This window comes from Ursus maritimus, unplaced genomic scaffold (genome assembly GCF_017311325.1).
Source record: "Ursus maritimus isolate PB19 unplaced genomic scaffold, ASM1731132v1 scaffold_6, whole genome shotgun sequence".
Classification (NCBI taxonomy): Eukaryota; Metazoa; Chordata; class Mammalia; order Carnivora; family Ursidae; genus Ursus; species Ursus maritimus.
The window spans coordinates 204295-228541 of record NW_024426774.1 but is presented as its reverse complement, the minus strand read 5'-3'; positions in this window follow the sequence as shown (position 1 = coordinate 228541).

Sequence of the window (24247 nt, the reverse complement as noted above, 5' to 3'; positions counted from 1 at the left end):
CCCCTTCTCCACCACAATCATTGTCTCAGTGGCCAACCTGGTCATATCTTTGCCATGTAGGAAAGCTTCAACTGCCCCCCATCACCTGTGATTTCCGGTAGGAGCTCTTTAGTCTGAAGACGTTATATTCTGCTCCTCATCTCTCCAGCTGCACCTCCCTTGGGACGTGGTCTCGCCACTTCTTTCTTCCTGTTCTCCCCGGTCCCCACAGTAGGCACATGTGCCTCACCCTCACCTCTTTCTGGGCTCCGTCTTTTCTCCTGCCGTGCCCCTCCCGGTCGCTCCAGCTTCCCGTGCTGACGAGCTAACACCTACCTCTCCTGTAGGATCATGAGCCTCGACTTCACATTTAAGAAGCATTTTGTGACATTTCCCTGCTCTCCTCCCCTCAAATTCCACTTCAAACCCTGCCTCCCATTTTCCCAAACACGTGGGAAGCAGGCTAGTGGTTTGTATATTCTCACATCATTGTTCCTTCTCCACAGGATATTATCATTTTCTATGTAGGCGCTTATATTTGATACATACAAATTACATGAAGGCTCAGGCCACATCTCATGGATGTATGAATTTACAGTCCCTGACAGACTCTAAGCATGAAAAAACCTAATAAATAGATAAATAAACTAACTCTTCCTACATAAAAACTCTAAAGCTATTTAAGTTTCTATAACACACCTGCCAAAATTTATCATCTTTGCCCACCCTTTTCTTCAGCATCATCTCTTCTAATTCCATCCCTTCTGTTTTGATCATGGCCCTTAAAACCAATCTGAACTCTGCTTTAAAGGACAGAATGATCCTTTGTTTAGGGGAAATTTTGTCTTTTAAGTTAAGCAGAGTTTGCATGGATTTTGTAAAGCCTTTTCCTCCCCTTGCAAATTTCGGAGTCTCAGACCTAAAGGAACCAGGACATTTCCTTCTGGCAGGCTGCAGAGTACCTTTGTGACCAAGTTCCCATGTCCTAGCACTTTCTGGAGCCCAATGGCTGCAGTTCTGGGGAGACAAGTAGGAGCTTTCATCAAAAATGTGCTGCCTGGCTCTGTAGACCTCTCTGAAATTAACTTCACATGTTATCCAGGTTGCTATGGAAACCAACATGTCAGATCAGCACAAAATAAGATAAAGACTTAGGAGAAGCCACGGATGCTACAACCTTCTTTCCAGTCTCTCTCGTTCTTTGTGCAGACATGTGTGTGCCTGAGTGTGTATCTGAATGAACACTTAGTGTCAAAGCCACGTTGTCCCTTTTTCACTGAGCGCACGTAACTTTCTACCCGTCTCAGAGTGGGGTCTCCCCAGCTGTTCTTTACTACTGTTGGGGCTTCGTCCCATAGGGAGCCCAGTCTGTGGGGCTTCTGGGAGAGCTTAAATCTTTCCTATCAACATCTAAATGGAGACTCCGGAGAAGAAAGAGTTATGTAAGGAAAAATAACCCACCATTGGTCCTGAGGACTAAGCCACATTCCACAGAAAAGAAAAAAAAAAAAAAAAAAAAAACTGTGGTCGGTGTTTTGCTAATGTCTCTGCTGTTAATACAGGGCTCCAGTCCAAAGCCAGGGAAAACATTTCATTCAGACCTCGGAGAAGGAGGCTCTTATAAAAGTCCTTGTTTCAGCTGGGTCAGGGAACCCACCCAGGCAGCGCGGTGGGAAATGTTTCCAACGTTAGAAATTCCAGCTGGATGCTGTAGCGGCTTTGGCCTCTAGTTCGGAATAAGGTATACTAATGAGAAAAGCCCAGTTGCTGGCTTAGGCTCACTCAGGCTTTCATTCACTAGCGTGGCGAGATGGGCAGAGCCCTGAGGTCCTGAATGTTCTCAGCTGCTTCACAGCTTCCCCGGGGCTGGAGAGAAATGTGATGGTCTCGAGTTACTTAGGTATTGGGGGCAGCATGTTGATGGGATTGAAGTCTGGCGTTCAAACCCCTTGACAGGGAGAGCGACAGTTCTGAGCACTGCTTGTGTACCTCTTACTGTCTTAGGTGTTCCAGACCTGCGACCTGAAGCTCATTAATTCTCACATCAAGACTGCATGCCTCAGGGTATCCACGTTTTGCAGATGCGGACACTGAGAAGCAAAGAGGTGGGGCAGGGTGTTCAGGCTCCCATAGCTAGTGAGAAGTAGTATGGGGCTGGATCTCAAGCTTCAGGGCATCAAACCACTTTCCTTTGCACCGATTTTCGATCTTTGCATGAGAACACACCAGCCATCCCAGAGACACAGAAATTCTAAGAGCGCCCTAGGGTCCCATGCTGCTGCACTTGCCTAGCCACTACCCTGCATTAGGTGTGTATATCTCAGGGCGCACTGTGAGAGACAGTGGCCACAACTCCATAAAAACCCGTCTTCTGTACTGGGGAACGAAGTGTCCTCCTCTGGATGAGTCAGCAGAAAAACATTACCTTTTGATTTCCTTCCTTCTTGCCTGCATGCCTCCCTCCCTCCCTCCTTCCTTCTCTTCCCTTCCTTCCTTCTCTTTCCTTTGGTCCCTCTTTCCTCCTTCCTTCCTCCCTTCCTTCCTCTCTTTCTCCTTCCTTCTTTCCTTCCTTCCTTCTTCTCTTCCTTCCTTCCTCCCTCCCTCCTCTTTCTCTTCCTTCCCTCCTTCCTTCCTACCTCCCACCCTCCCTTCCTCCTCCCCTCTCCCTCCTCCTTCCTTCCTCCCTTCTTCCCTCCCTTCCTCCTTCTCAATAATTCAACAATTGACTTTTGAGCATGTATTCTGTCTCAATCTCTCTACTAGGCACAGGGCTAAAAAGATAATCTTCCAGTTTGGAACTTACCTTTTCACTTTCATTTTGGCGATTTAGTGTGTGTGAGTGTGTGTGTGTGTGTGTGTGTGTGTGTGTGTGTGTGTATACGCTATAAATACAGGTGCACATTCTTAACTTTAACATAGTAAAAAATCTGTTCTTTATTTTTTGTACCATTTGTCTTGTTTTAAAGAAATCCCTCCCTTATATTCCAATGCCTCTTACTGGCTGTATTCATAAAGTTTTAAAGTTTTGGCACTCACATTTACATCTTAATTCCATATGAAGTTCATTTTTCGATCTTGTGAGGTAGGGACCCAATTTCCCTTTCATCTCTTTTTGATATGGACAAGCCTGCTTCCAGCCCCGCGCACTGAATCGGTCACATTCCTCCCGGACGTGTTGGGTCAGGGACCAAGGATCTATTTCTGGGGCTCTTCCTATCTCATCTGGTGCTGTGCCGTCTCTGTGTCATTGGTGGTTACAAGCTCAAACGTGTGGCACCGTGTACTTCCATTACGATTTCAGGTTTGATATATGAGTTACTGAGTAGTGGATTCCAAATGCGTGGCTTACTTAAAACACGTATTTGGTGTTACTGATTTCTAAATTGTTTTGGGATCAGAGATCACGGTAAATATAATATTGCTATTTAAAACTGGTTGAGACTTACGATTTACAAAATTACAAATCAATGTAAAACTTTCACATTTCCTTGAAAATCACGTGTATCTTGCAATTGCTGGATTTGAGGTTCCATGTTCATCAAGCTTAAACCTGCAGAGTGTTTTATTTAAATCTGGGCTTTTTTCTATCTTTATTTCTATTTGTCTTTTGATTAACGACAAGCCTGGATTAAAATTTTCTATTATATTTATACAAGTTCTTTTTAGTTCTGTCAAGTTTTGCCTTATATGTATGTATTTTAGAGAGAGAGAGAAAGAGAGAGCCATTGAGCACATGAGCTTTGGGGAGAGGGGCAGAGGGAGAAGGAGAGAAAGAATCATAAGCAGGCCCCACGCCCAACATGGAGCACGATGAGGGGCTCAGTCCCATGACCCTGAGATTATGACTTGAGCTGATATCAAGAGTCTGATGCAAAACAGACTGAGCCACCCTGGCACCCGTTTTGTATATTTTGAAACCATAGTTATTATCACACATTTCCACTTGACCTATTAACATTATTTCAGGATCTGTGCCTTACTAATTTTCTTTTGTCAATACCTTCCCTTATGTGGCACATACTTTTCCATCTTATACTTTCGATCTTGTGGTATCCTTAAGGTTAGGTGTGGGTTTTGTAAAATCCATTGGCTGATATACTTTTGAAGGCAGTCTAACTACTGATTATTTTAACTGCGGATGCATCAATATATTTTAGTTGTTTTTAAATGTTATATATTTACTTGTGAAAATCTATTTCCCCCTTTCTCCTTTTCCCACTTTCGATTTCTTAAAACATATTAAATATACTTATTATGTATTGGAAAAATTCTGTTTTTTGTTGTTGCTGATTTTTGGTGCTGGTTCCTTTTAATTATTTTTCAATTCACATGTTTGAATCTCTTTGGCAATTCTTTGAGGCCTTCGTGAAGGGTGTCTAGAAACTTTGTATTTTTTGTGTTTCCTTCCACCAGGCAAATGTAGTATACCAAACAGTACAGTTTAAATTAAAGTTCTAATTTTTGTGAGGTTGTGTGTGGGTTTTGTTTTTTTTTGTTTTTTTTTCTTTTTTGGTGCTGTTTGTTTTTATGAAGACGGTATGGGTTCCAAATCCAGGGCTGGCTCACATGCCTGAATCCTCAGGGAACACATTTTTATTCCCCTCTTCACCCAGAGCTAATGGCAGATGACCACTGTCCACTTCTGTAGGACAGACATTCTCTAGTTCACCATTTCTCTGAGGGTGTCCTTTATTTATTTATTTTTTTGGAAGATTTTATTTATTTACTTGACAGAGAGAGAGACAGCACAAGCAGGAGGAGCAGCAGAAGGAGAGGGAGAAGCCGACTCCCCACTGAGCAAGGAGCCCGATGCGGGGCTCGGTCCCAGGACCCTGGGATCATGACCTGAGCCAAAGTCACACACTTAACTGAATGAGCCCCCCAGGCGCCCCTGGGTCCAAGCACTTTTTGATATTCATTCTCCTCAAATCCTTTTAGACAGAGGATGTCCTTGCTATCGATAGCACACTCAGAACAGAAGGAAAATGACATTAAAGTAATGCATGGTGGGTAATACAGCAATGTTTCTGTTTCATCACATGACACCATGATCTTCCTTGTGGTTATGCATGTCAGACATTTCTACAAAGTCCTACCAGAGTCCAAATGGATATGGTATTAAGGGGATCTTTTCCCCTTTAACCCACTGCAAAGAAAAAAAAAGAAAGAAAGAAAAAAGAAAAAAAATGCCACAAAGATTGCAAGCAAATAATATTGTTACCACATCATCAATCTGTCCCTTTGTTCCTGGTTGTCTATAAGCCTCTAATGAAAAACCAAAACAGTAAAATCAGATAGAAAGTAAACATCCGGCGTGCTGTCTGAAGTCAGGAAGTAGTTTTTATAACTACACAGAAAATCAGTACAAAGTGTCAGAGATCATGATGTCTCATGTATACTGATACTGGGGAAATATTTTTCCACCTGGGAACAGGTGGGTAGATAAAGAGGAAAAATTTGGAAGAAAATTTCTAAGGTTTTCAGCTGCAGAAATGATCTTCAGAACTCCTTGCATCTTATTCTCCCTAAGAGCTTCCCCCCATCTACCAGGACCCCACTATCAGAGTCACTTCAGCTGCCTATTGAAGACAAAATCCTCTCCTCCCTGAGTGACTCAGCAAGTATAATGGGGACCACGTGAGGAGCCTGTAACAGTCATTTCCTAAATGGTCTGAAGCATATACCTGTAGAATTACTTAAAAACATCCCCCCAAATCCCAGTGAAACTGGTTTCTTAGGTCTCTGGGAGGAAGCCTTACAAGAATCTTGTGCCACAAAAGCCTTTCTCTTACGTCTGAATTTGAACTACTTGTTTATGAGGCAGAGACCAGACCTTCGTTTTTAAGCTACTGGTTTCCCAGAATCCAATGCAATTTCACATGGTAACTGCTCAATGATGATCTGCTGAATAAAGGAACATACGCTGCCCACTGCCTGCATCATGCATTTGGCCAATGCTTCTCCCTGTCTCACCTGGTACAATGTCAACGGGTAGTGACTAACTTCAGTGCTAACTGAGCCGGACTCAGGCACTGTTAGGCGAGCTGCTTACACGGACATTCCCTTTAATCGCCAGGATATTAAATTTAATAGTCAAGAAGGACCAATTCAAATCAGGTCGATCTAATTCAAAACAAACTTCGAGAAATTCTTTAGTTCTGATCTTCATAAAGGACGGACCTACACGTACTTTATGAACAGAACTATAAAGAGTGTCCTACATAGTTGACTCAAGCATAATTGTATGTAAGACATAAGCATCTCGTACAATGAATTCTGCCACTAAGTTTTAGCTCCTTTTCATTGAGCCAAGTGGTTCGCAACTGAGCGTGATTTTGGCTCTCAGGACATTTTTTTGTAGATATAGTTTTTGGTTGTCACTAAAGGGAAGGGGAAGTGCTTCTGGCATCTGGTGGGTAGAAGCCAGGGATGCTGCTAAGCCTTCTGCTATGCTTAGGACAGCCCCCCCCCCCCACCAAAGTTATCCCGTCCAAATGTCAGTACTGGCGAGGCTGGGAAGCTCTGGCCAAGGGCAGCTGCGAACAAATGTCTTTCCTTCTTGCTATCCAAATATTCTTTTTCAGTGTTTTTTACCTTTCCCTTTATTCTCCCAATTTCCCCTCATTCTCTATATTCACTGCCTTTGTGCTTATGGGGTAAAGCACATGACCACTGCTGCCCTGGTCTCATCCCTCGAAGCCAGGCAAACCCACCCATTATTGTGGCAATGTCATCTTGGACAGTCATAACACGTTTCATTTTTTCCTCCCATCAGCACCTATCCCCCTCTTTTTTTTTGCTTTTAACAAACTGACCCTTGTATAGTTGTAGTATGAAAATTAGCAAGTTTCATAGAGCAGGATATTAAGATTTCATGATTTTAGACAGAGGATGAGGAGGGAAAATGGCCCCCTGTATAGTAGACTGGTGTGACCTTTCTGGCCATTGTCTAGTCAAGTGAGGTTCCATGGGGACAGTGTGTGTTACAGTGCACTTTGCCTCTCTGTTTCCCTCTGGACAGTCCCAGTTTGGCCTTGGGGCCCTGGTTCAGGCATCTGCATCTTGGCTTTTTGGATCTGAGGTCAGTGCTTGACTTGCACCCACAGACTGGGTGTGTAGATGTGGATACATATTTTTCTGGGGATAGGTTTCCGAATTTTCAAAGGGACCTGATGTTATAAAGACATTAAGCTAAGTCATAAGACATAAGCTAAGCATAAGACATTGAGTTAAAGAAAAAAAATCTTTCTGGAATCTAGCACATCACAGACTTATGTTTATAGATTTGAATTTAATGAATATTTCCATGGGGTCGTTGAGAACAATGATTTAGGGACTGTTACCTAGCCATCATTTTCATGAGGAAATACCCATTTTAGAAGAATTTGTCATTTTTGAAATTAAAAAAAAAAAGACAGCCAGTTTTTTTTTTAAAGATGTTTCTCAAATGTGCATTTGTTTTTCCATTTGTGTCATCCACTTTATTGTCTTATGAAGGTAGACGGGATAAAAATGGTTATTGATGACAATGACACTGATGAGCAAAGATTACCATACTAGCAGTTATAAAGAACAAAAAATATTATAACGGTATTGGCCCCATTCAGTCACTCCTCCTGATTTTTAAATCCAGAATGGCCAAGTATTCTGCATCCTAATGAATTCAGCCCTCAGTGCTTCTCTATTTTTCTCTAGGATAGTCACATTTTCTTATGGGGACCCACAAGGGACCCACCTGGCATCTCACCTACACTCATACCATATTCTCTTATATCACGATGATGGTATCAGTAGCAGCGGCAAACATTTATCAAAAACCAGATATTTCAGCTCTTGCTAGAACACCATATTCTATTCTGCAGAAGTAACTGGACAAGACCCGAAAGAAACCTTAGAAATAATCCAATCTGTGAAGACTTTGCTTTGATCCTTTCATTAGTGTATCGAGTCCACTTGACACCAGGATTCATGTGGAAGAGAAGCACCCTGAGAAGTGAAATGCTATCGTTTGAGGGTTTACACTACAGTTCAACATACTGGATGACACTGTTCATAGTGGCATTTTCACCATGTTCATAGATGCAAACCCAGAGGCCCAGAGACATTACGCCACTTGCCAATGTTTGGGCAATTCTATACAATGGAGAGGCTTTTACCTCAAGTTGTTCAGACTCCAAAGCTATGTTTTGTTCCACTACCTTTGATGACCTCAGAAGATTATGAGGAGAAATGATAGATAGCTTCAGGGGTTACACTTATCGTAGTCACCAGCGATAGTTTTCCAAGCTCAGTGATCATGTGGTTTCTGTGTGAGGGGTCACAGCAATTACAGCTGAGTGTGGTTTGCGCAGGGGTCAAGGTTATTAGTAGCCTCATCAATGAAGAGCATGAATTAAATTCTACCCAAGTCGATGTGACTCAATTCACTCCAAGCTAAAATTAGTTTGTTCTGAGCACCGATTACAGAATCAGTCATTTGTGGGGTCTCTGTACTGAGATGGAAAAGAAGTACAGGTGTGTGGGCCACTCATACAACAAACGACCATGGAACAATCATCAGGCAATTTCATGTCAACCTGTGAGTTAATGATTGCAGCAAAAGCACACACTTTGAATAAGATATGTCAAGTATCAGACGCAAGGCTTTGATACATTCTAGCTGTATAACTGTGGAGCATTCTCTCACGGGTAAGACTAGGATTAAAAAATTCTTTAAGAGAGGTGTTGTGGTTTTTGTTTTGTTTTGGTTTGGTTTTTTGAGGATCAAACGAAATGTTAGCTTAGAAGTCCATTTTGATTGTATATAAGCCACAGAGCTTGGTCTCTGTTGGAGGATTAAAGTAAAAGTGGTGGCCTCATTCCCTTTTAGACGATTAATTTCATCAATAAATACAGTAAGAGGCTGAGACACCTCAGAGAATAAAAGGAACCAAGACCTTGATTCCTGAGGTTCGGAGGCGGAAAGTATGGTGCGTTGGATTGGTTCTGTATAATTCACACGTCCTTGGAAAGAAGACGTGGAATCTGGCAAAGTGGGTAGATGGTTAGAGGAATACACCCAGTGATCTTGGCAGCATAAACTGAAAGAAGTCTGCGAATTGGAGCTGAGGCAGTTTTGGTCTGGTGCACTCTGACCTTGCATATCATAAAAAGAGGGGATATTCTCTATCCCCTTGGGGAGCCATAGGACCTGGATTATTTAGGGCTTATGCACTCCATCTGTCAGCAGAAAGAGGTGGCTCAGCAATGCCAGGGGCAGAAGTGGCAGGAAGAAAAACCCCAGAACCAGGAACTCATGGGGAGATACATTTAATGTATTTTTTATTTGATCGTTATTTTCTCCATCGGGTGTCAGGCTCCATTAGCAGGGACCGCAGTAGACGCGTGGTTCCACCACTGGCAATGCAGTCGGCACGAGGCTTTGCCCCGAGTGTCAGTGTATGCTTGGTCACTAGTCCAGAGCATCAAATGAGCAGATGACATCGTTGTCCTGGTCACATGTGGATCTCTCTGAGATCCACAAATTATTGGGGTAAAGAACTCTATGAAAAGTTTGGGCATTTTGCTAGAAAACAGGCTATGACTTAGAAAAAACACAATTTTTGACATTAAGATGCATTGGACTTTGTTTGCCCGTAGAGGCTAGTGAAATCTGAACTATACTGGAGCCTTAGTGAAAAATTACCTAGCACTGATTGGATGATTTTAGGAACTCTTGTTGTTTTGAACCCAGATAGAATACATTCCTTGAGGCCGTTTGTTCAGGCAGCAAACACGATATTGAGCAGTGGTAATCTTTTCTTTGTCCTAAGAGAGCTTGATGGAGGCCAGATTTTCTTCACAATGTATTAATTGTTTAAGGAAAACACTAGTAAGAAATTAGCAGTGCCGTGTATTTCTGTTTGAAGGCCACATGGCACAGGTGTGTGATCAAGTTGGCATGGTGCTAGAGGGCCTTGAAAGTACATTGAAACTACACACCATAGGGTGGCTTGAAATCAGACTCCTAAGAAACCCTCTCAGATGATGGGGAAACTGTGTTCCTCCAGGTGTTGACTATGAGCTGCAGGAAGTGGGGGAATGACTCACTCTATTTGTCTGTTTACCCTCCATAGACAGTGGGCTCCAAGCGAAGCACTTCCGTGTTATAAATTTGGCCTGAGTCTATCTATTCCTTTAACCCAGTGGTCACCTGAGCGCCAGACAGAGTGGGGTCACATATGCTGATGAGCTAGTCTCTGCGGATAGGCTGCCATCAAGCTCCCCAGCTTCTTGCTCCCTTCCCCTCTTCCTCTCTCTCTCTCTCTCCTTCTCTTTTTATCTTAACCTGTCCTCTCTCTTCCTATCCCTGTTTGGTGCCTAACTCCTCATTTATGTTATCTCTGTTGGGGTCTCTTCTGCCCCTCATAGGATTTGGTTATTTGGTCTTCTCAGTATGATACTAAGGTTTTCCCAAAGCACAAGTTTTATCTCCTCTTTTTACTCTTTCATCTCAGAAATGCTCCAAGGGGATAAGCTGTCCCGAGACTGATTCTGGGATCCAAGCCCTGACTTGGGTTGAGAGCTCAGACAGACTTACCAATATACCACGAGGGGCTGGAATTCACCGTATCAAGTACAATGCAAAAATATTCCCGGATGGTAAAGTTCATCCACTATTTCATGGCTGTTGACTGAGGGGAAAGGGGGTATGTGTTTCGTTCCTCTTAATGAAAATGAGTTCCTTGGGAAAGAATGCCCCTCTCTACTCCCCATCCCATCCTGGGAATCTACTTGCAAACTCAAGCACAGACAGGATGAGTGTATGTGTGCTCAGCTGAGGTTCCCAGTATGATGTCTGAATAGTATCACTGCCTTCCTTCTGTAAACAAGCCCGAGTGAAAAGGCCCAGGGAGAGAATTGGTGGTGGCCCGCTGTGGAGGAGTGTGGGCCTGTGTCTATGACCTTACGAAGCCTTCCAGCTTTTGGCTGTTGTGATGTTACAGTATAGAAAAATGGCTAGTAAAGAACTGGAATCATTAGGAGGGGTTTTGGCATTTTAAATGGAAATAACCTAATTAATAAAGGTAACCTCAGGGCATCTGGGTGGCTCAGCTAGTCGAGGACTCTTGATTTCTGCTCAGATCCTGATCTCAGGGTCGTGAGATTGAACCCCAGGTCGGGCTCTGTGCTGGGTGTGGAGCCTGCTTGAAATTCTCTCTCTTCCTCTGCCCTGTCCACTCACGCTCTCGCTCTTTCAAAAACAAATATTTAAAAATAAATGTACCCTGAAAAAAATCAGTTACTGTCTGTTTAACTTATAAAATGTTTTTTGTTACACCTGCTGAGTGCCAGGCTTAGGTCAAGCGGTGCCCTTATAGATTTTACATTCTTATGACAGGAAATAGACAGTAAGTAAGTATAAAAAATTAATAAAGAATTATGAGGACAAAGAGTAATTAGTGGTTTGAAGAATAACCTGGGATGATATGGGAGGGAGTCCCTGGGAAGGGGGCCATTTCCTGTAGGAGAATAGAGTAGACCTCTCTGGAAACACGACAATGAAGCCAAAACCTAACAACACCCAGCTTAAATCACGCTAATCCAGGATGCTCTTCCCTCCAAAGTGATACCTACCACAAAGAGCAGTCACGCGTCAGGGTCCAGTTCCTTGGTGTGAGCGGGCTACTTCCATGTCCCAATTCTAAAATGAGAGACTTAAGGTGGATCTCTTGCCTATCTCACGGGAGAGCTGTGAACGTGGAATGCAAGAATGCTCATCAAAACTGTTTGCATATTTAATGAATTATACCAATGCTACTTATTACAGAGGTTGGGAAGGATACATTCAAGTATTGGCTGTGTGCAAAGGATCTGTATGTATTAGGGACTTTATGCATGTTTGTGTCCTGTAGTCCTTAAGTCCAGCCTATGGTACTGGTATTATTTCCATATTAAAGATAAGACAACTGCTCACACAGGGAAGAACAGGAAAGGCTGGAGGTCTGACCCAAAGCTTTACGTTAACTCCCATTTCCCGAATCCCATATCCATGAATTCACAGATTACATCAACTCTATTGGCAACGAATGGCTTCTAGAGTTTAATCTTAGACTCAGAATAACAAGGAAATGGGGGTGCCTGGGTGCTGCAGTCGGTTAAGCGTCCAACTCTTGGTTTTGGCTCAGGTCGTGACCTCACATTGTGAGACTGAGCCCCGAGTAGGGCTCTGTGTTTGGGGCAGAGTCTGCTTGAGTTTTTTTCTCCCTCTTTCTCTGCCTCTCCTGCTCGTACTCTCTCTCAAATAAATAATCTTAAAAAAAAAAAAAGGATAACAAAGAAATGGTCAATAAGGGCAGATTTCATTCTGTTAAGGGGAATCAACACAGCACAACAAGGACACCTGAGCAGTGGGCAGGCAAAGAGGGGAGTCAGGGATACAAAACTGAAGACACCTGCTGGGGGAGCTGCATCACAGACATCAGAGGAGAGCGGAGGACCCTCGCAGAGTAACAGGTGCAGATTACATGCACCTGTACCTCTCAGCACTGATAGGGGGCGGCTGCTATATGCTGATACTGAGGTAAGTGCCCGGCCCTGTCACCTGTAAATAACAGCCCCCGGAAGCATTTCTGTTGACATTTTAGTCCCCCCACCCGCTTTACATTTTTAAACTATAATTTGTTTTTTATTTTTTATTTTTTTAAAGATTTATTTATTTGACAAAGAGAGAGAAAGAAAGAGAGCACAAGCAGGGGAAGCAGCCAGCAGAGGGAGAGGGAGAAACAGGCTCCCCACAGCGCAGGGAGCCCGATGCAGAGCTTGATCTCAGGATCCTGGGATCATGACCTGAGCTGAAGGCAGCTGCTTAACCAATTGAACCACCCAGGCACCCCTAGAATTTTTTTTAAAAGATTTTATTTGAGAGAGAGCACATGAGAGTATGAGTGGGGTGGGGAGGGAGCAGCGGGAAAGGGAAGGAGAAGCAGACTCAGGGGTTCCGTCCCAGGATCCCAGGATCATGACCTGTGCCGAAGGCAGACGCTTAACCAACTGAGCCACCCAGGAGCTCCTAAACTAGGATTTTTAGGAAGATGCCCAAACTATGTGAAGGTACTTAGACACAGTTAACCACACACGCTTATAGACCATTACACAGAGTAGGAAAGGCTCTCACTCCCCAGCTTCTCATTACTAATACTGGTAAGAACCCCCAAACTCTCGAAGTCGGGATGCTAATTTCCTTTCTGTCTGGTCGAGATGGTTTCCTGGCTCTCGGTGCATGCAGGCTGGTCTGCAGTGGAGCATAGGCTTCCGACTTCAGGGACATAACTGGCTCTTAGTTTTGCTTTAGCATTTGCTCATAGCAGACTTGCTAAGTCCCAAGTGTGTGAGCTGCTGTCTGAGCCTTGCTCTGCATATTGCTTCCTGAGTCTGTTAAAGCAGCAGCTCTCTCTTTGTCTAAACCGAAGTCTGCATTTTCTCTGCAGGACCAGTCATTTTGTGACCTGGAGCAGTAGGAGGAACATTTTAAACCTTTCTTTGGAGGCAAGCATCCCTTTCTGCTTAGAATCTGAACATGCGGACCCCAGGGTACTTCCTCTGTAGCATCATTAAACATCAACCAAGCAGCGGCAGCTCAAGCGTGGTTTGGGGGTGTTACTGTTTGTCGCTTCATGCCTGGTGTCATCTGGGCTCCATTAGCAGCCGTTGGAACACCCCCAAACAATGACTGCATCCTGTGGGTCCCTGGCCACCTTCAGGCCAGATGCCACTGCATTATCTAAGTCTGATGTGGTACAGATGCAAACCAGGCCGCTGTGAGCTGTAAAACTCCAGATGATGGGCATTTGTCCTGCTTCCCTGCAGGAGTTACCAATGTGGCTCTGTAGCCAGGAGCCCGGACTTATAGAGGGTGACTGCAGCCTTGGTGTGAAGGCTGGACTGGGCCCATACAGGTCAGGGCTAAGAATGCTAAGGGGAGGGGAGTGGGCTTCAAGAAGCCTGAGAAACATCTGACTTGGAAAAAGCACTTCGCCCTGATACCCTGTAGCCAACAGACCAATTCAGGAGAAGGAAGGACTGTTCTATTGCCTACACAAGCAAAGGCCATGGAATCAGGCAAATTCCTGAGACTGCCTGGCATCCTCTTAATGGCTAAGCAGGTCCCTTATTTTTTTCCTTTGCATGCAAAACCCAGCCACCATCAGCTGGAAATATGAGAAGCCATCTTAGCAACATGAGGCTGTGTTCTATAATCAAAAGTCAGTGTCCTCTCAGCTTCCTCTGTTCATGGCAGGCAGGGCTTTGGTTCATTCGTGGTACAAATATACACCTTTGAACTACGGTAAGATCCTTGCCTACAGATGAGGGACTTCATTGATTCTTTTTTCATTATTTTTATCAAGTATAAATAATAAGTCCTGCTAATTAGAACATTCTCCTTCCAGACCCAGTACACTCTCATTTCACCAGAAAAAGCACACATCTGAAAGATTTTTAATGACTTTATCCTTTGAATCTCTAGCCACAGAGAGGAAATGGAAAATAAATACATCATGCTTATTGCTTTAGAGTATGGTGAGCTTGTCTAGAACTGCATTTAATTTGATTGTTAGCTGTACCTCTTTACCACTCTGAGGCAGAAGCACATTTCCAAAGTGATGCATGCTCTAATTTTTTTTTCCTCCAGTTTCAGAATTCAGCTCTTGCCTCTCCTTCCTTCACCTTGATTAGAAAGGTGCTATAAACTACTGGGAAGAACACCAATTTTGGAATCATCAGACTGACTCCACATCTCCACTCCTCAAGTTACCATGGGAGGCTAGATTATATACACTTTCTTAGCCTGTGTCCTTTACTACGAAATAGAGATAAGCACTCCCTTATGTTTTGTGATGATTCCCAAATGAGATCAAATATTAAAGTGCCAACTACAAGGACATGATAGGAGATAGTTGTTAGTTCAGTATCCTCTTCCTCCAAGGTGCTCCTAGTGGAGATATCCCAATTTTGCTTTGAAATGCCTGTCCTTTGGCCATTTTTAAAAATACAGCCTTTCGCCATTCCTGCTCACTTCTTTATCCCTTAATCCCTGTACAATTCCACGAGCCAGTCTTCCCACTTTCCGCCACTCCCCAGCCCTAGCAGAATCTCTACTGTCACCAACCCTTCTTCCTAAGGCAGAACATTGTACACATTTTCTTCTGCTCCAAATTGGTTATGGCCCTATTGCCCACATGAGCAAGTATGACGGTTGTCATTCATTTACTCTTTTATTCACTGATCCCATACGCGAATGTGCATTGATCCCTGGGATGGGCACACACCCTTTGAGGGCGCTATGGAAACACGGATAAATAAGAACCATCCTAAGACCACAAATCAAGTGAGAACACAGACAAGCAAAGTGACTTGAGGAACATGATGTGATAAATACTGTTTTAGAGAGGGCATAATCTCTTCCCAACCGGAAATCTTCAATTTCAGAAATTTGACTTGACTTGATTTGACTTCTATATATTTTGCCTCAATTCTGAGAATTTTGGATGGATTAAAAGGGTCACTCTGAGTTGATGACCAGCAATTATTTGGTTAGAACATTTAGCACATTATTCAAGTATCAGATTTCTTGGTGTCATGGGAATGCCCACAGCAGGTGTTTTGCCTCATTCTCTCTGAATCCCGAGACAGCACAGGACACGGTCTGCTTTTCCCAGTCAATGTATGAATGGTGAATGAAAAGAGCACTGCCTTTAGAGACAACCATTGAATTAAATATTAACTTTGTCAAGTAACAGTTAGAAGAGCTATAAATGTGACTTCATGTCTCAGACTCAGTTTCCTCAGGTGTAAAGGGAAGCTGATAAAAACCACTCTCAAGGATTATTGCATTAATTAAAGCCATGTGCTTTAATCAAGCTCACAATTCAGGGTTTAGTTCACACATAGGGTTTAAGTAGGTGCTCAAAACTTGCCCGTTCCCTTCTTCCTCTTCCCCTTATGCAAATGCAGAAGTAGCACGGATAAGGCAGTTCGCACAATGCCTAGCACCTAACAAGGAAAATATTGGTTACCGCTTTGCTCTGTCCACCCTGGCGAGCCGAGATGCTCTGTTTGGATGGCAGCATTCGGGGTGAACCAATAAGTGTCAGATATCCCATGATCGAGGCAGGCTTCAAACACATTTCTCTGAAAACACTGCATACAGGAGAACTCATTACTTAGGAGCTAAAAAGCAGCAGGTGCGTGCCTCTAAACAGTATATAGGCCTTTGATGTAATTGCACACAGTTATTTATTTAAACATCCATGAGCACTGACTCTGCCTCCTGCATGAACATTTTACTCAGCTTTGACTCTTCCTTTCAAAATACCCAATGTAGTTCTTTCTTAACCCAGATACACAGATCTTTTGTACATTTGTTCTGCTTTTACTGAAATGCTAACTTTGCCTCAGGCTTTCCAAAAAGTTGAAATTCCCAAGAACTTTAAATTCCTTTCTGCATACACAAGAGGAAATGACTAGTTTCCCACACTATGAAACGGTGCTACATGCTTACGGATTTGTGATATTTTCTTGCAGGTCACAGGGCATTATGTATACATGGGAGGTGCCTGAGAAGATGGGAGACTGGATATTCAGGCCACTGGTCCTGTTTCTTGTTGGTGATGTAATTCAACCTTTCGACACCACGGGCAGTGGTAGCAAGGCACTTGGACATTTTTTACTGGATGGCTTTCTTGCAATTAAAAGCATATGTATAAAGTTTGGAACCAGGAAATACATATTTTGATACCTTATATTTTTCTTTATGTTTCTTTCCTCTAAGATTCAAATATTAAAGCCATAAATTCTCAAGCGGAGACAGGAGGAAGTTGGTGGCTGGAAGCAAATGGACTGTCACGTGGTTGGAAGTGGGGCTTGTCTGATGCTCAGGCCATCACATGGTTCAGCCTCATGTGTCTGATGTAGGGTTGAGACGGAAGGTAGGCAATGCCAGAGGCTCTGGGATAACATTTGGGAACTGCATCAGCCCCAGCGTCCATTCCGGATGGCTTAGAGAACACACTTTCTTTTACAGATTCACTCAGCTCACAAGTACTGAGTTCCTACTACTGACTACTAGTCAGGTACTACCGAGCAGCAAGCACCAGATCAAATGAAGAAAAAATACATGTGATTCCCCCAAAGAGTCTGATTAGAATCTGAGAGACAACACCTCATCCTTTCACTCGTTCCACCTATATTCACAACGAGGATACAGCTTTGTGGTTAAAACTGCAGCAGAGTTTAGGAGGTGATATAAAAATAAAAAAGAGGCCCTTAGACAAAGCACTTACTAAGGGAGCTAAGTGTAAGCATATTGGTTAGTTCAATGCAGAAAGAAATTATGGTGGTAAGGGATTTCCAGGGGAGGGTATGTGTGAGTGCACAGGACGGGGAGATCACCCCTTTCAGTTTGGAGACTTGGCGGCCTCCAGGGTAGTGGCTCCAGGCATATCTAAAAGGGAATGGAGGTGGGGCTTAAAACAGTATTCTTTCCTATGTTTAAGAGACATTTAGACACTGATCACACCTCATCACACTTCCTGGAGCCTGGTTACTTTCTCTCTCTGCTGTAGAAAATGAAGCTGTGTTCTTTGTAGAAGTAAAGCAGAGTTTTGTGCCTGGGGACATCAGACAGATTGAATAACTTAAAAGAAATCAGAAGATCAGTGACATTTACTAATGCTTGTACCTCCAGCTTTTCCTTCTCTTGTCTCCCAGAATACTAGGTGATCAGACTAAAAACTTTGGAAAGATTTCAAAAGATATCCTCCTGGGAATCTGAACAGCTCAAGAGGAAAGAAAAAACAAAAAACAAACTAAAGATATTGACAATGGGGGGCACACACACACACACGCACACACACACAAAAGCCAACTTAGATCATCTTTTCGACCAGATTTCTACATCTGAACTACAGAACACAGAAGTTGAGTGACTATTTTCTGAATTCTCCCATGTCATGTAACTAGTATATTCTAGGTTCAGAGGAGAGAAGATAATGCATTTCATACACAGATGCCTTAAGGAATTAGGGAGTAATTCTCATAGAACATCCCATTGAGAAAGGCAGCACAAGACTATGGTCAGACAGACTGCCACAGGGCTTCCATTCTGTTTTTCAGTGCTCTGATCCTAAATAGTAATAGACAACCAAGGATCACCAGACGTTGAGGAAAATATCTAACATGAAATAAAGAAACCAACCAGAAAAGAAAAAAAACAGTAGTTTGGAAAAAAACAGAATCTATAAATCCTTGCAGGCAAAGAGACTTGAAACAGGATGAGATTAATATCCACAGAGAAGAAAGGGGGGGAAATGCAGTCATAAAACAATGATGGTTTTGTCTAAAAAGTCATTTTTAGATAATTAAATAAAGCTTTGGAGATTAAAAGCATGATCACAGAAATGAGACTCTCAAAAGAAGGATTAGATAATAAAACAAGAAATTTACAAGCAATTAGAGCAAAACGTCAGAAGGATAGAAAGGAGAAGATGAAGAGAAGTACAGGGTAGGGCAATGTGCCCCATCCGAATAACAGGACCTCCAGAAAGACATACCAACAGAGGCGAGGAGATCCTCCAAAGAACAAACCAAGACAAGATAAGAACGGATAAGAATTTGCATATGGATGGGGCCCACTGTACACCAAGAATAACAGATGAAAATAGATCCAACGGCTTTCCCCCAATGTACGCCTTCTGAGCTTTCAGAACTGATGCCAAAGATAGGAGAAGCTTCCATTCAGGAGAAAAAAAAAAAAGGTTTCCAAAATGGTACAAGAATCAGAATGTTGGGGTGCCTGGGTGGCACAACGGTTAAGCATCTGCCTTCGGCTGAGGGCGTGATCCCGGCGTTCTGGGATCGAGCCCCACATCAGGCTCCTCCGCTAGGAGCCTGCTTCTTCCTCTCCCACTCCCCCTGCTTGTGTTCCCTCTCTCGCTGGCTGTCTCTATCTCTGTCAAATAAATAAATAAAATCTTTAAAAAAAAAAAAAGAATCAGAATGTTATTGTTTCTTCTTCCATAATATTGGAAGTAAAAGTCAAGAGTCATTTGACATTTTAAAAAGTAACATCCAGTCTAGAATTTGATATCCAAGCAAACTATCAGCTACCTGCCCAGTTTCTACCTCATAAATCAGTGTTTTTCAAAAATGTTACTTGTTACACCCTAGAAAGCCATTAGAGTATGAATTTAAACCAAAATACAAGAATTAAGACTTTTTACAAGGTAGGCATAGTGACATCTGACTTTAGAGCTGCAAAAGTAGATACAAAATCAATTAAGAGCTAAAATTGGGTGTCTGGGAACTAGGAATAAAAATACATTTTTCTAATAAGCTTTGTAGAGCTGCTGAACAATTTCAATTATGTGCAAGCATAATTTTGATAAAAATAAAACTAATTTAAAAACTTTAAATGGGGTAACATAATGAAGCCATCTTGCACATTGTACACTGTCAGAACCTCCATTTTCTACCTCATTATCCAACTGCGGACCCTCAAACAAGGTTTGAGTTTCCCAACTCAATAAATGAGAGCATCGATCCAGATTAGAACCCTTTTTAAAAACTCTAAAATTGGGGCGCCTGAGTGGCTCCGTCAGTTAAGCGTCTGCCTTCAGCTCAGGTCATGATTCCACAGTCCTGGGGTTCAGCCCCATGTCGGGCTCTGCTCAGCGGGGAGCCTGCTTCTCCCTCTCCCTGCTGCTCCCCCTGCTTGTGCTCTCTCTCTCTGTCAAAGAAATAAATAAAATCTTAAAAAAAAAAACCCTCTAAAATTTTACAGATCTACTTAATATTTACTAAGACTTCAGGGTAGTCATACATGTGCTGTTTTTGAACACTAAGCATTTTGTTTCTAATTTTAACCTTTTATTATAAGTTACATGGTATTAAAGCAAGCGAGCAGGAGCTAAAATGCACTTGCTAGCTGTTCTATGGTTATAAAAATGCAGAAGAAATGGAGTATTGGTTAAGTAGCTCCCATCCTCCCATGTTCCAAAATAGTCAGTATCCCCACCTCTTCTTTCCTCTCCTAGAGAGAACGTCTCCTCCTTTTTAGAGAGGGTGAGGCCAGTGTGTGAGCAACGGAAGAATTCTCTCCAGTGTTAGGAATTGGATGCCAGTAGGGAAGCATGGCAATTTGACATACACAAATTCACTTCACAGTGCCTGGTCCGTGGTAGAGCTTTAATAAATGCTGGTTTATAGGATCATAAAACGTGGCATGTATTTTGGGGCAATTGAGAAGAAAGTAACCTTCCAGAGCACTGGCAGCCATACTCTACTGCCCACTTGACAAAAGTCTCTCCTGGAAAGAAGCATGTGCTCCCTGCTCAGTGTCTTGGTAGGGACTGGTGCCCTGGTGAATGCGTCTGGCTTGCTCTTCTCCTTTCTAACCCTTTACCTCTCTGACCTGGTGCTTTGTCCTTGCAAGTAAATCAAAGGGAAATTAAAATTAATCTTGGGGATGATGGCTGGTGGGAGTTAGACATAGGAGAGCTAGAGTTTGGATGGTTTATACGATCCTTCCTACCCACCCCCACCCCCACACTCAATTAATTAATTTCAAGTTGACACTGATCTATTTATAGTCATATTTTACAGAACATTCTAGTGAAATTTCCTTGATTTAGGCCAATGTCTAAGGTCTTTCTTCCCTTCTATTTTAAAAGAAATTTGAGGCTCTGTTCCCTATTAAAGAGGAAGAAAGCATCATTGATGTCCAGCTTCCCTCTAGCTACTCTGAATTTGAGCAGACTGTATGACTCATCTTTCCTAGAAATACAACAATGAGATCATCATGTCTGTTCCCTTCCCACTCTCAGTACAGCTGGGTTTCCTCTGTGTTCAGGGATATATATGTATTTTCTTTCTTTCTTTCTTTCTCTTTCTTTCTTTCTTTCTTTCTTTCTTTCTTTCTTTCTTTCTTTCTTTCTTTCTTTCTTTCCTTGTTAATACACAAGAGCTGAATGATATAATTGGAACACAGCAAAGAGGAAAATGAGAGGAGATTAATACATTGTTTTTTTTTTCCAGGCAGCTCAATCCCTGTCTCCAAAACTAAAATTGTGTAAATGATGTAAAGAGATATATCTGTATTTTGTTTTAATACTTCCCATAATAGGAAACTTGCTGCTTCCAGAGGTAGTCAATTCTGCTTTTAACAGTTCCCTTAGATGGTTCTTACTTAACTGGGCCTAAAATTCAATGGCCCAAGAACATTTACCTGTTAGTAGTGGTCCTGACTTCCAGGACCAAAGGGAATATATGCTAACTCTTCTCTAGCCAATATCCCTTCAGATATTTGTAGATAATGATCAAATCACATGATCTGTTTTACTTCAAGTGCAGAATCCGTAGAGATAGTTTATTTCACTTTAGACATTTAGCTGTGTTTCTAGATTAACAATTTGGCCTGAATTAAGAAGAAAAACCCTCGAATACCTTGTTTTACATTTCTTTAAAATTGCTGTTTCACCAAATTAACAAGGTGCTACCACAGTCGAAGCAAAACATCTGGGTAAATACTTTTGCTTGAATGACATAGATAATTTGGCATTGTTGTTATGCAACCAGTAGTATCTAAATCATGTTTATTATAAAAACAAGAAGATTTCTATTTCTTCAATCTCTTGCTCTATTCCTGCAAGTTGGTATCTAAATCATGTTACTGCATCAATCCGTGTGCAATTCTATTTTAAGAGTGTCCTTTACTCATTTTTTATTGTTTGTGTGCAAACAGAATTTAACAAAATACATGACTTCTATTTCTCTAGGATATTAATGTTCAATGACCACCCTACCAGGACAGTCTCAGGTTCCCCTTGAAATTAAAGTTGAATAGAATGCCAGATTTGCTGCAAAAATAAGGTTGCCCAAGGGAACAGCCAAAACAACTGAAGAAGGAGCAGGAGGAGGAGGAGGAAGAGAAGGAGGAAGATAAAGAGAAGGAGGAGGAGGAGGAGGAGGAGGAGGAGGAGAAGGAGAAGGAGAACAAGGGGAGGAGGAGAAGAAGAAGAAGAAAAACAGCAGCAGCAAAATGGAACAGAACATTAGGAAAATATCTGAGCATCCCAAATCGCATTCCAGCTGCACATCCTTCCATGAGAAAGTGTGAAATGAAATAGAATTTTTAGATATTTAATCTGGAAAGAATCTTATGATTTCCCATGTAGTTTTAAGAGTATCAGTAAGGTAACTTTCAAATGAATCTTTTAAGTGCAAAATTTAGAACTTTAAACTTTGGAACTCAAAACTTTAGCACCAAAAGACAATCTAGAGATACACAGAGCACTAAAGTGAGTCCGGATACTTTGGCTTGAGATACTACTATGCCATTTACGAGCAGGAGAGCATAGCTAAGAAATTCCTCTCCAGAACATATTAGCCCAGGAGCCTGGGTTTCTGAGTCTCCTGGCCTACTATGACCATTATAGAACTCTGAGAGAATTAGAGCCTGAAGAAGAGCCTTATATTAAAGGGGTTTCCAAACAGAGGGAACCAAAGTTTCAAAATTCAAGGAGAAGGGCTAACATGGTAAGTCTGGGGAACACTAGAGTAACCAGGTCCTAGGTGGGCCTTAAATTCCCTGCTAAGAACTTGGGCTGTGACCTAGAGAAACTGAGGTGTCCTGAAAAGTTTCGAAGAGTTGGTCCTGGGCATGACCAGGTTTGCAAAGCAGAGAGACCACTCAGGTAGGACCTCAAGAGGATGAGGTGAAGTGAATGATGTCATATGCTCACAGTACTGGGGAAAGGAACGCTGTGGCTGAGATCCATGCCAGATGCTGTGGCATGTGCAACCTGTCTCATCAAAGAAGATCACATATAGAAGGCCAATCTGAGCACTGAAGTATGACCTGGGGGACCCACCCTTACTTCCTTTCTGAAATGTCCAGGAACAGTAATACACCTGCTGTTGTGCCCTGAGTTCCTAGAGCTTACTGTGTAAACCACCTGATGGATTAATTTCCCACTTACTATTCTTGAACCAGTCTTCCTCCTTGATCCCGTTTCTACTGTTTTCCTTCCAGCTTTTTCCATGTAGTCCCTAATGCATGGTCACCCAGTTGTCAAGTGCTGTTTGGGAAAAGCAGAACCTTAGGTCTGCCAACCCTCAGTGGGATGCTCTGGACACAGTCAGGACATTTTCTGCTCTCTCTCCTCAACCCTGTTACCTTCCTCACATAGCAAAATAAGTCATATACTTTTCCAGTTCCTCAAAACAGCTATCCCACACTTCCCAGAAAACTTTCCCCCCTTTTTCCAGAAAACTTGCTCGGCAATTGATTCAGCCTTAGCTTATCAATCACTGATGAGCTCATAGGTTAAAAAAAAGAAAGTAGACAAAAATGGAACTCGACTTATCCTCTTAGATTGGGCCACTGAAAGTTCCAACGAGAAGTACACGAGTTGGATGTTCTCTGCTGATTGGTCTCTTCTTCTCATTGTGCCCCAACACACTGACTTACATTCTGCAGCCTCAATTCCTTTGACTTCTACCTTTAAGGTTGGATTCAGGAACCAGGGAACCTGGCAGGTTGTAGAAGAGGGGTCTGAGGGTTTATCCTCACAACTCCTGCTGCCACTAGGCTGATGGCTGGAAAGTAATCTCTACCAACACACAGCTCCTGTTGGGCAGCTCCTCTCCCATGGCTCCAGCTGTCTCGGTTCCGTAAATTTGCTTCCTCCTTTTGTCCTTCCAGGCCTATAGACAGTACCTGCTCCCGGTGAGGATGAAGACTGTGCTCATACCTCATTAGTTCTCTGAACACTGTTCACACCTCTATCCATAAGCCCTTCATTAAACAGCCTTCGGTTATGCATTTGAGCCTGTTTTCTACGGACACCGAGTTCGCTACAGCACCTCCGGATGTTGCAATAGTAAGAAAAACAGGTGAACATTTGGGGGCAAGTGCCTATATTTGATGTTTTGGGAATTATATTGGATTCAGAGTAATGAGACCTAGATTCTATTCCTAGTTCTGCCACATACCAGCTTTGTGACCTTGGCAAAATTAGACTCAACTTTCTTATCTGTAAAATGGGGGTAGTACTTAACACTCAGCCTCATTATATAAATTAAATTATAAAAGGTCTAATATAGTCAGTCATCTGCTGCTTTTTCTTGAGTTTCCACCTCCTTTGGTTTCTGTGAATACTTTACAAATAACTAATATATGACTTGTTTCCACTATTTATCTTTCCCAGCCAGTCTCCTAATATCTTCTGGA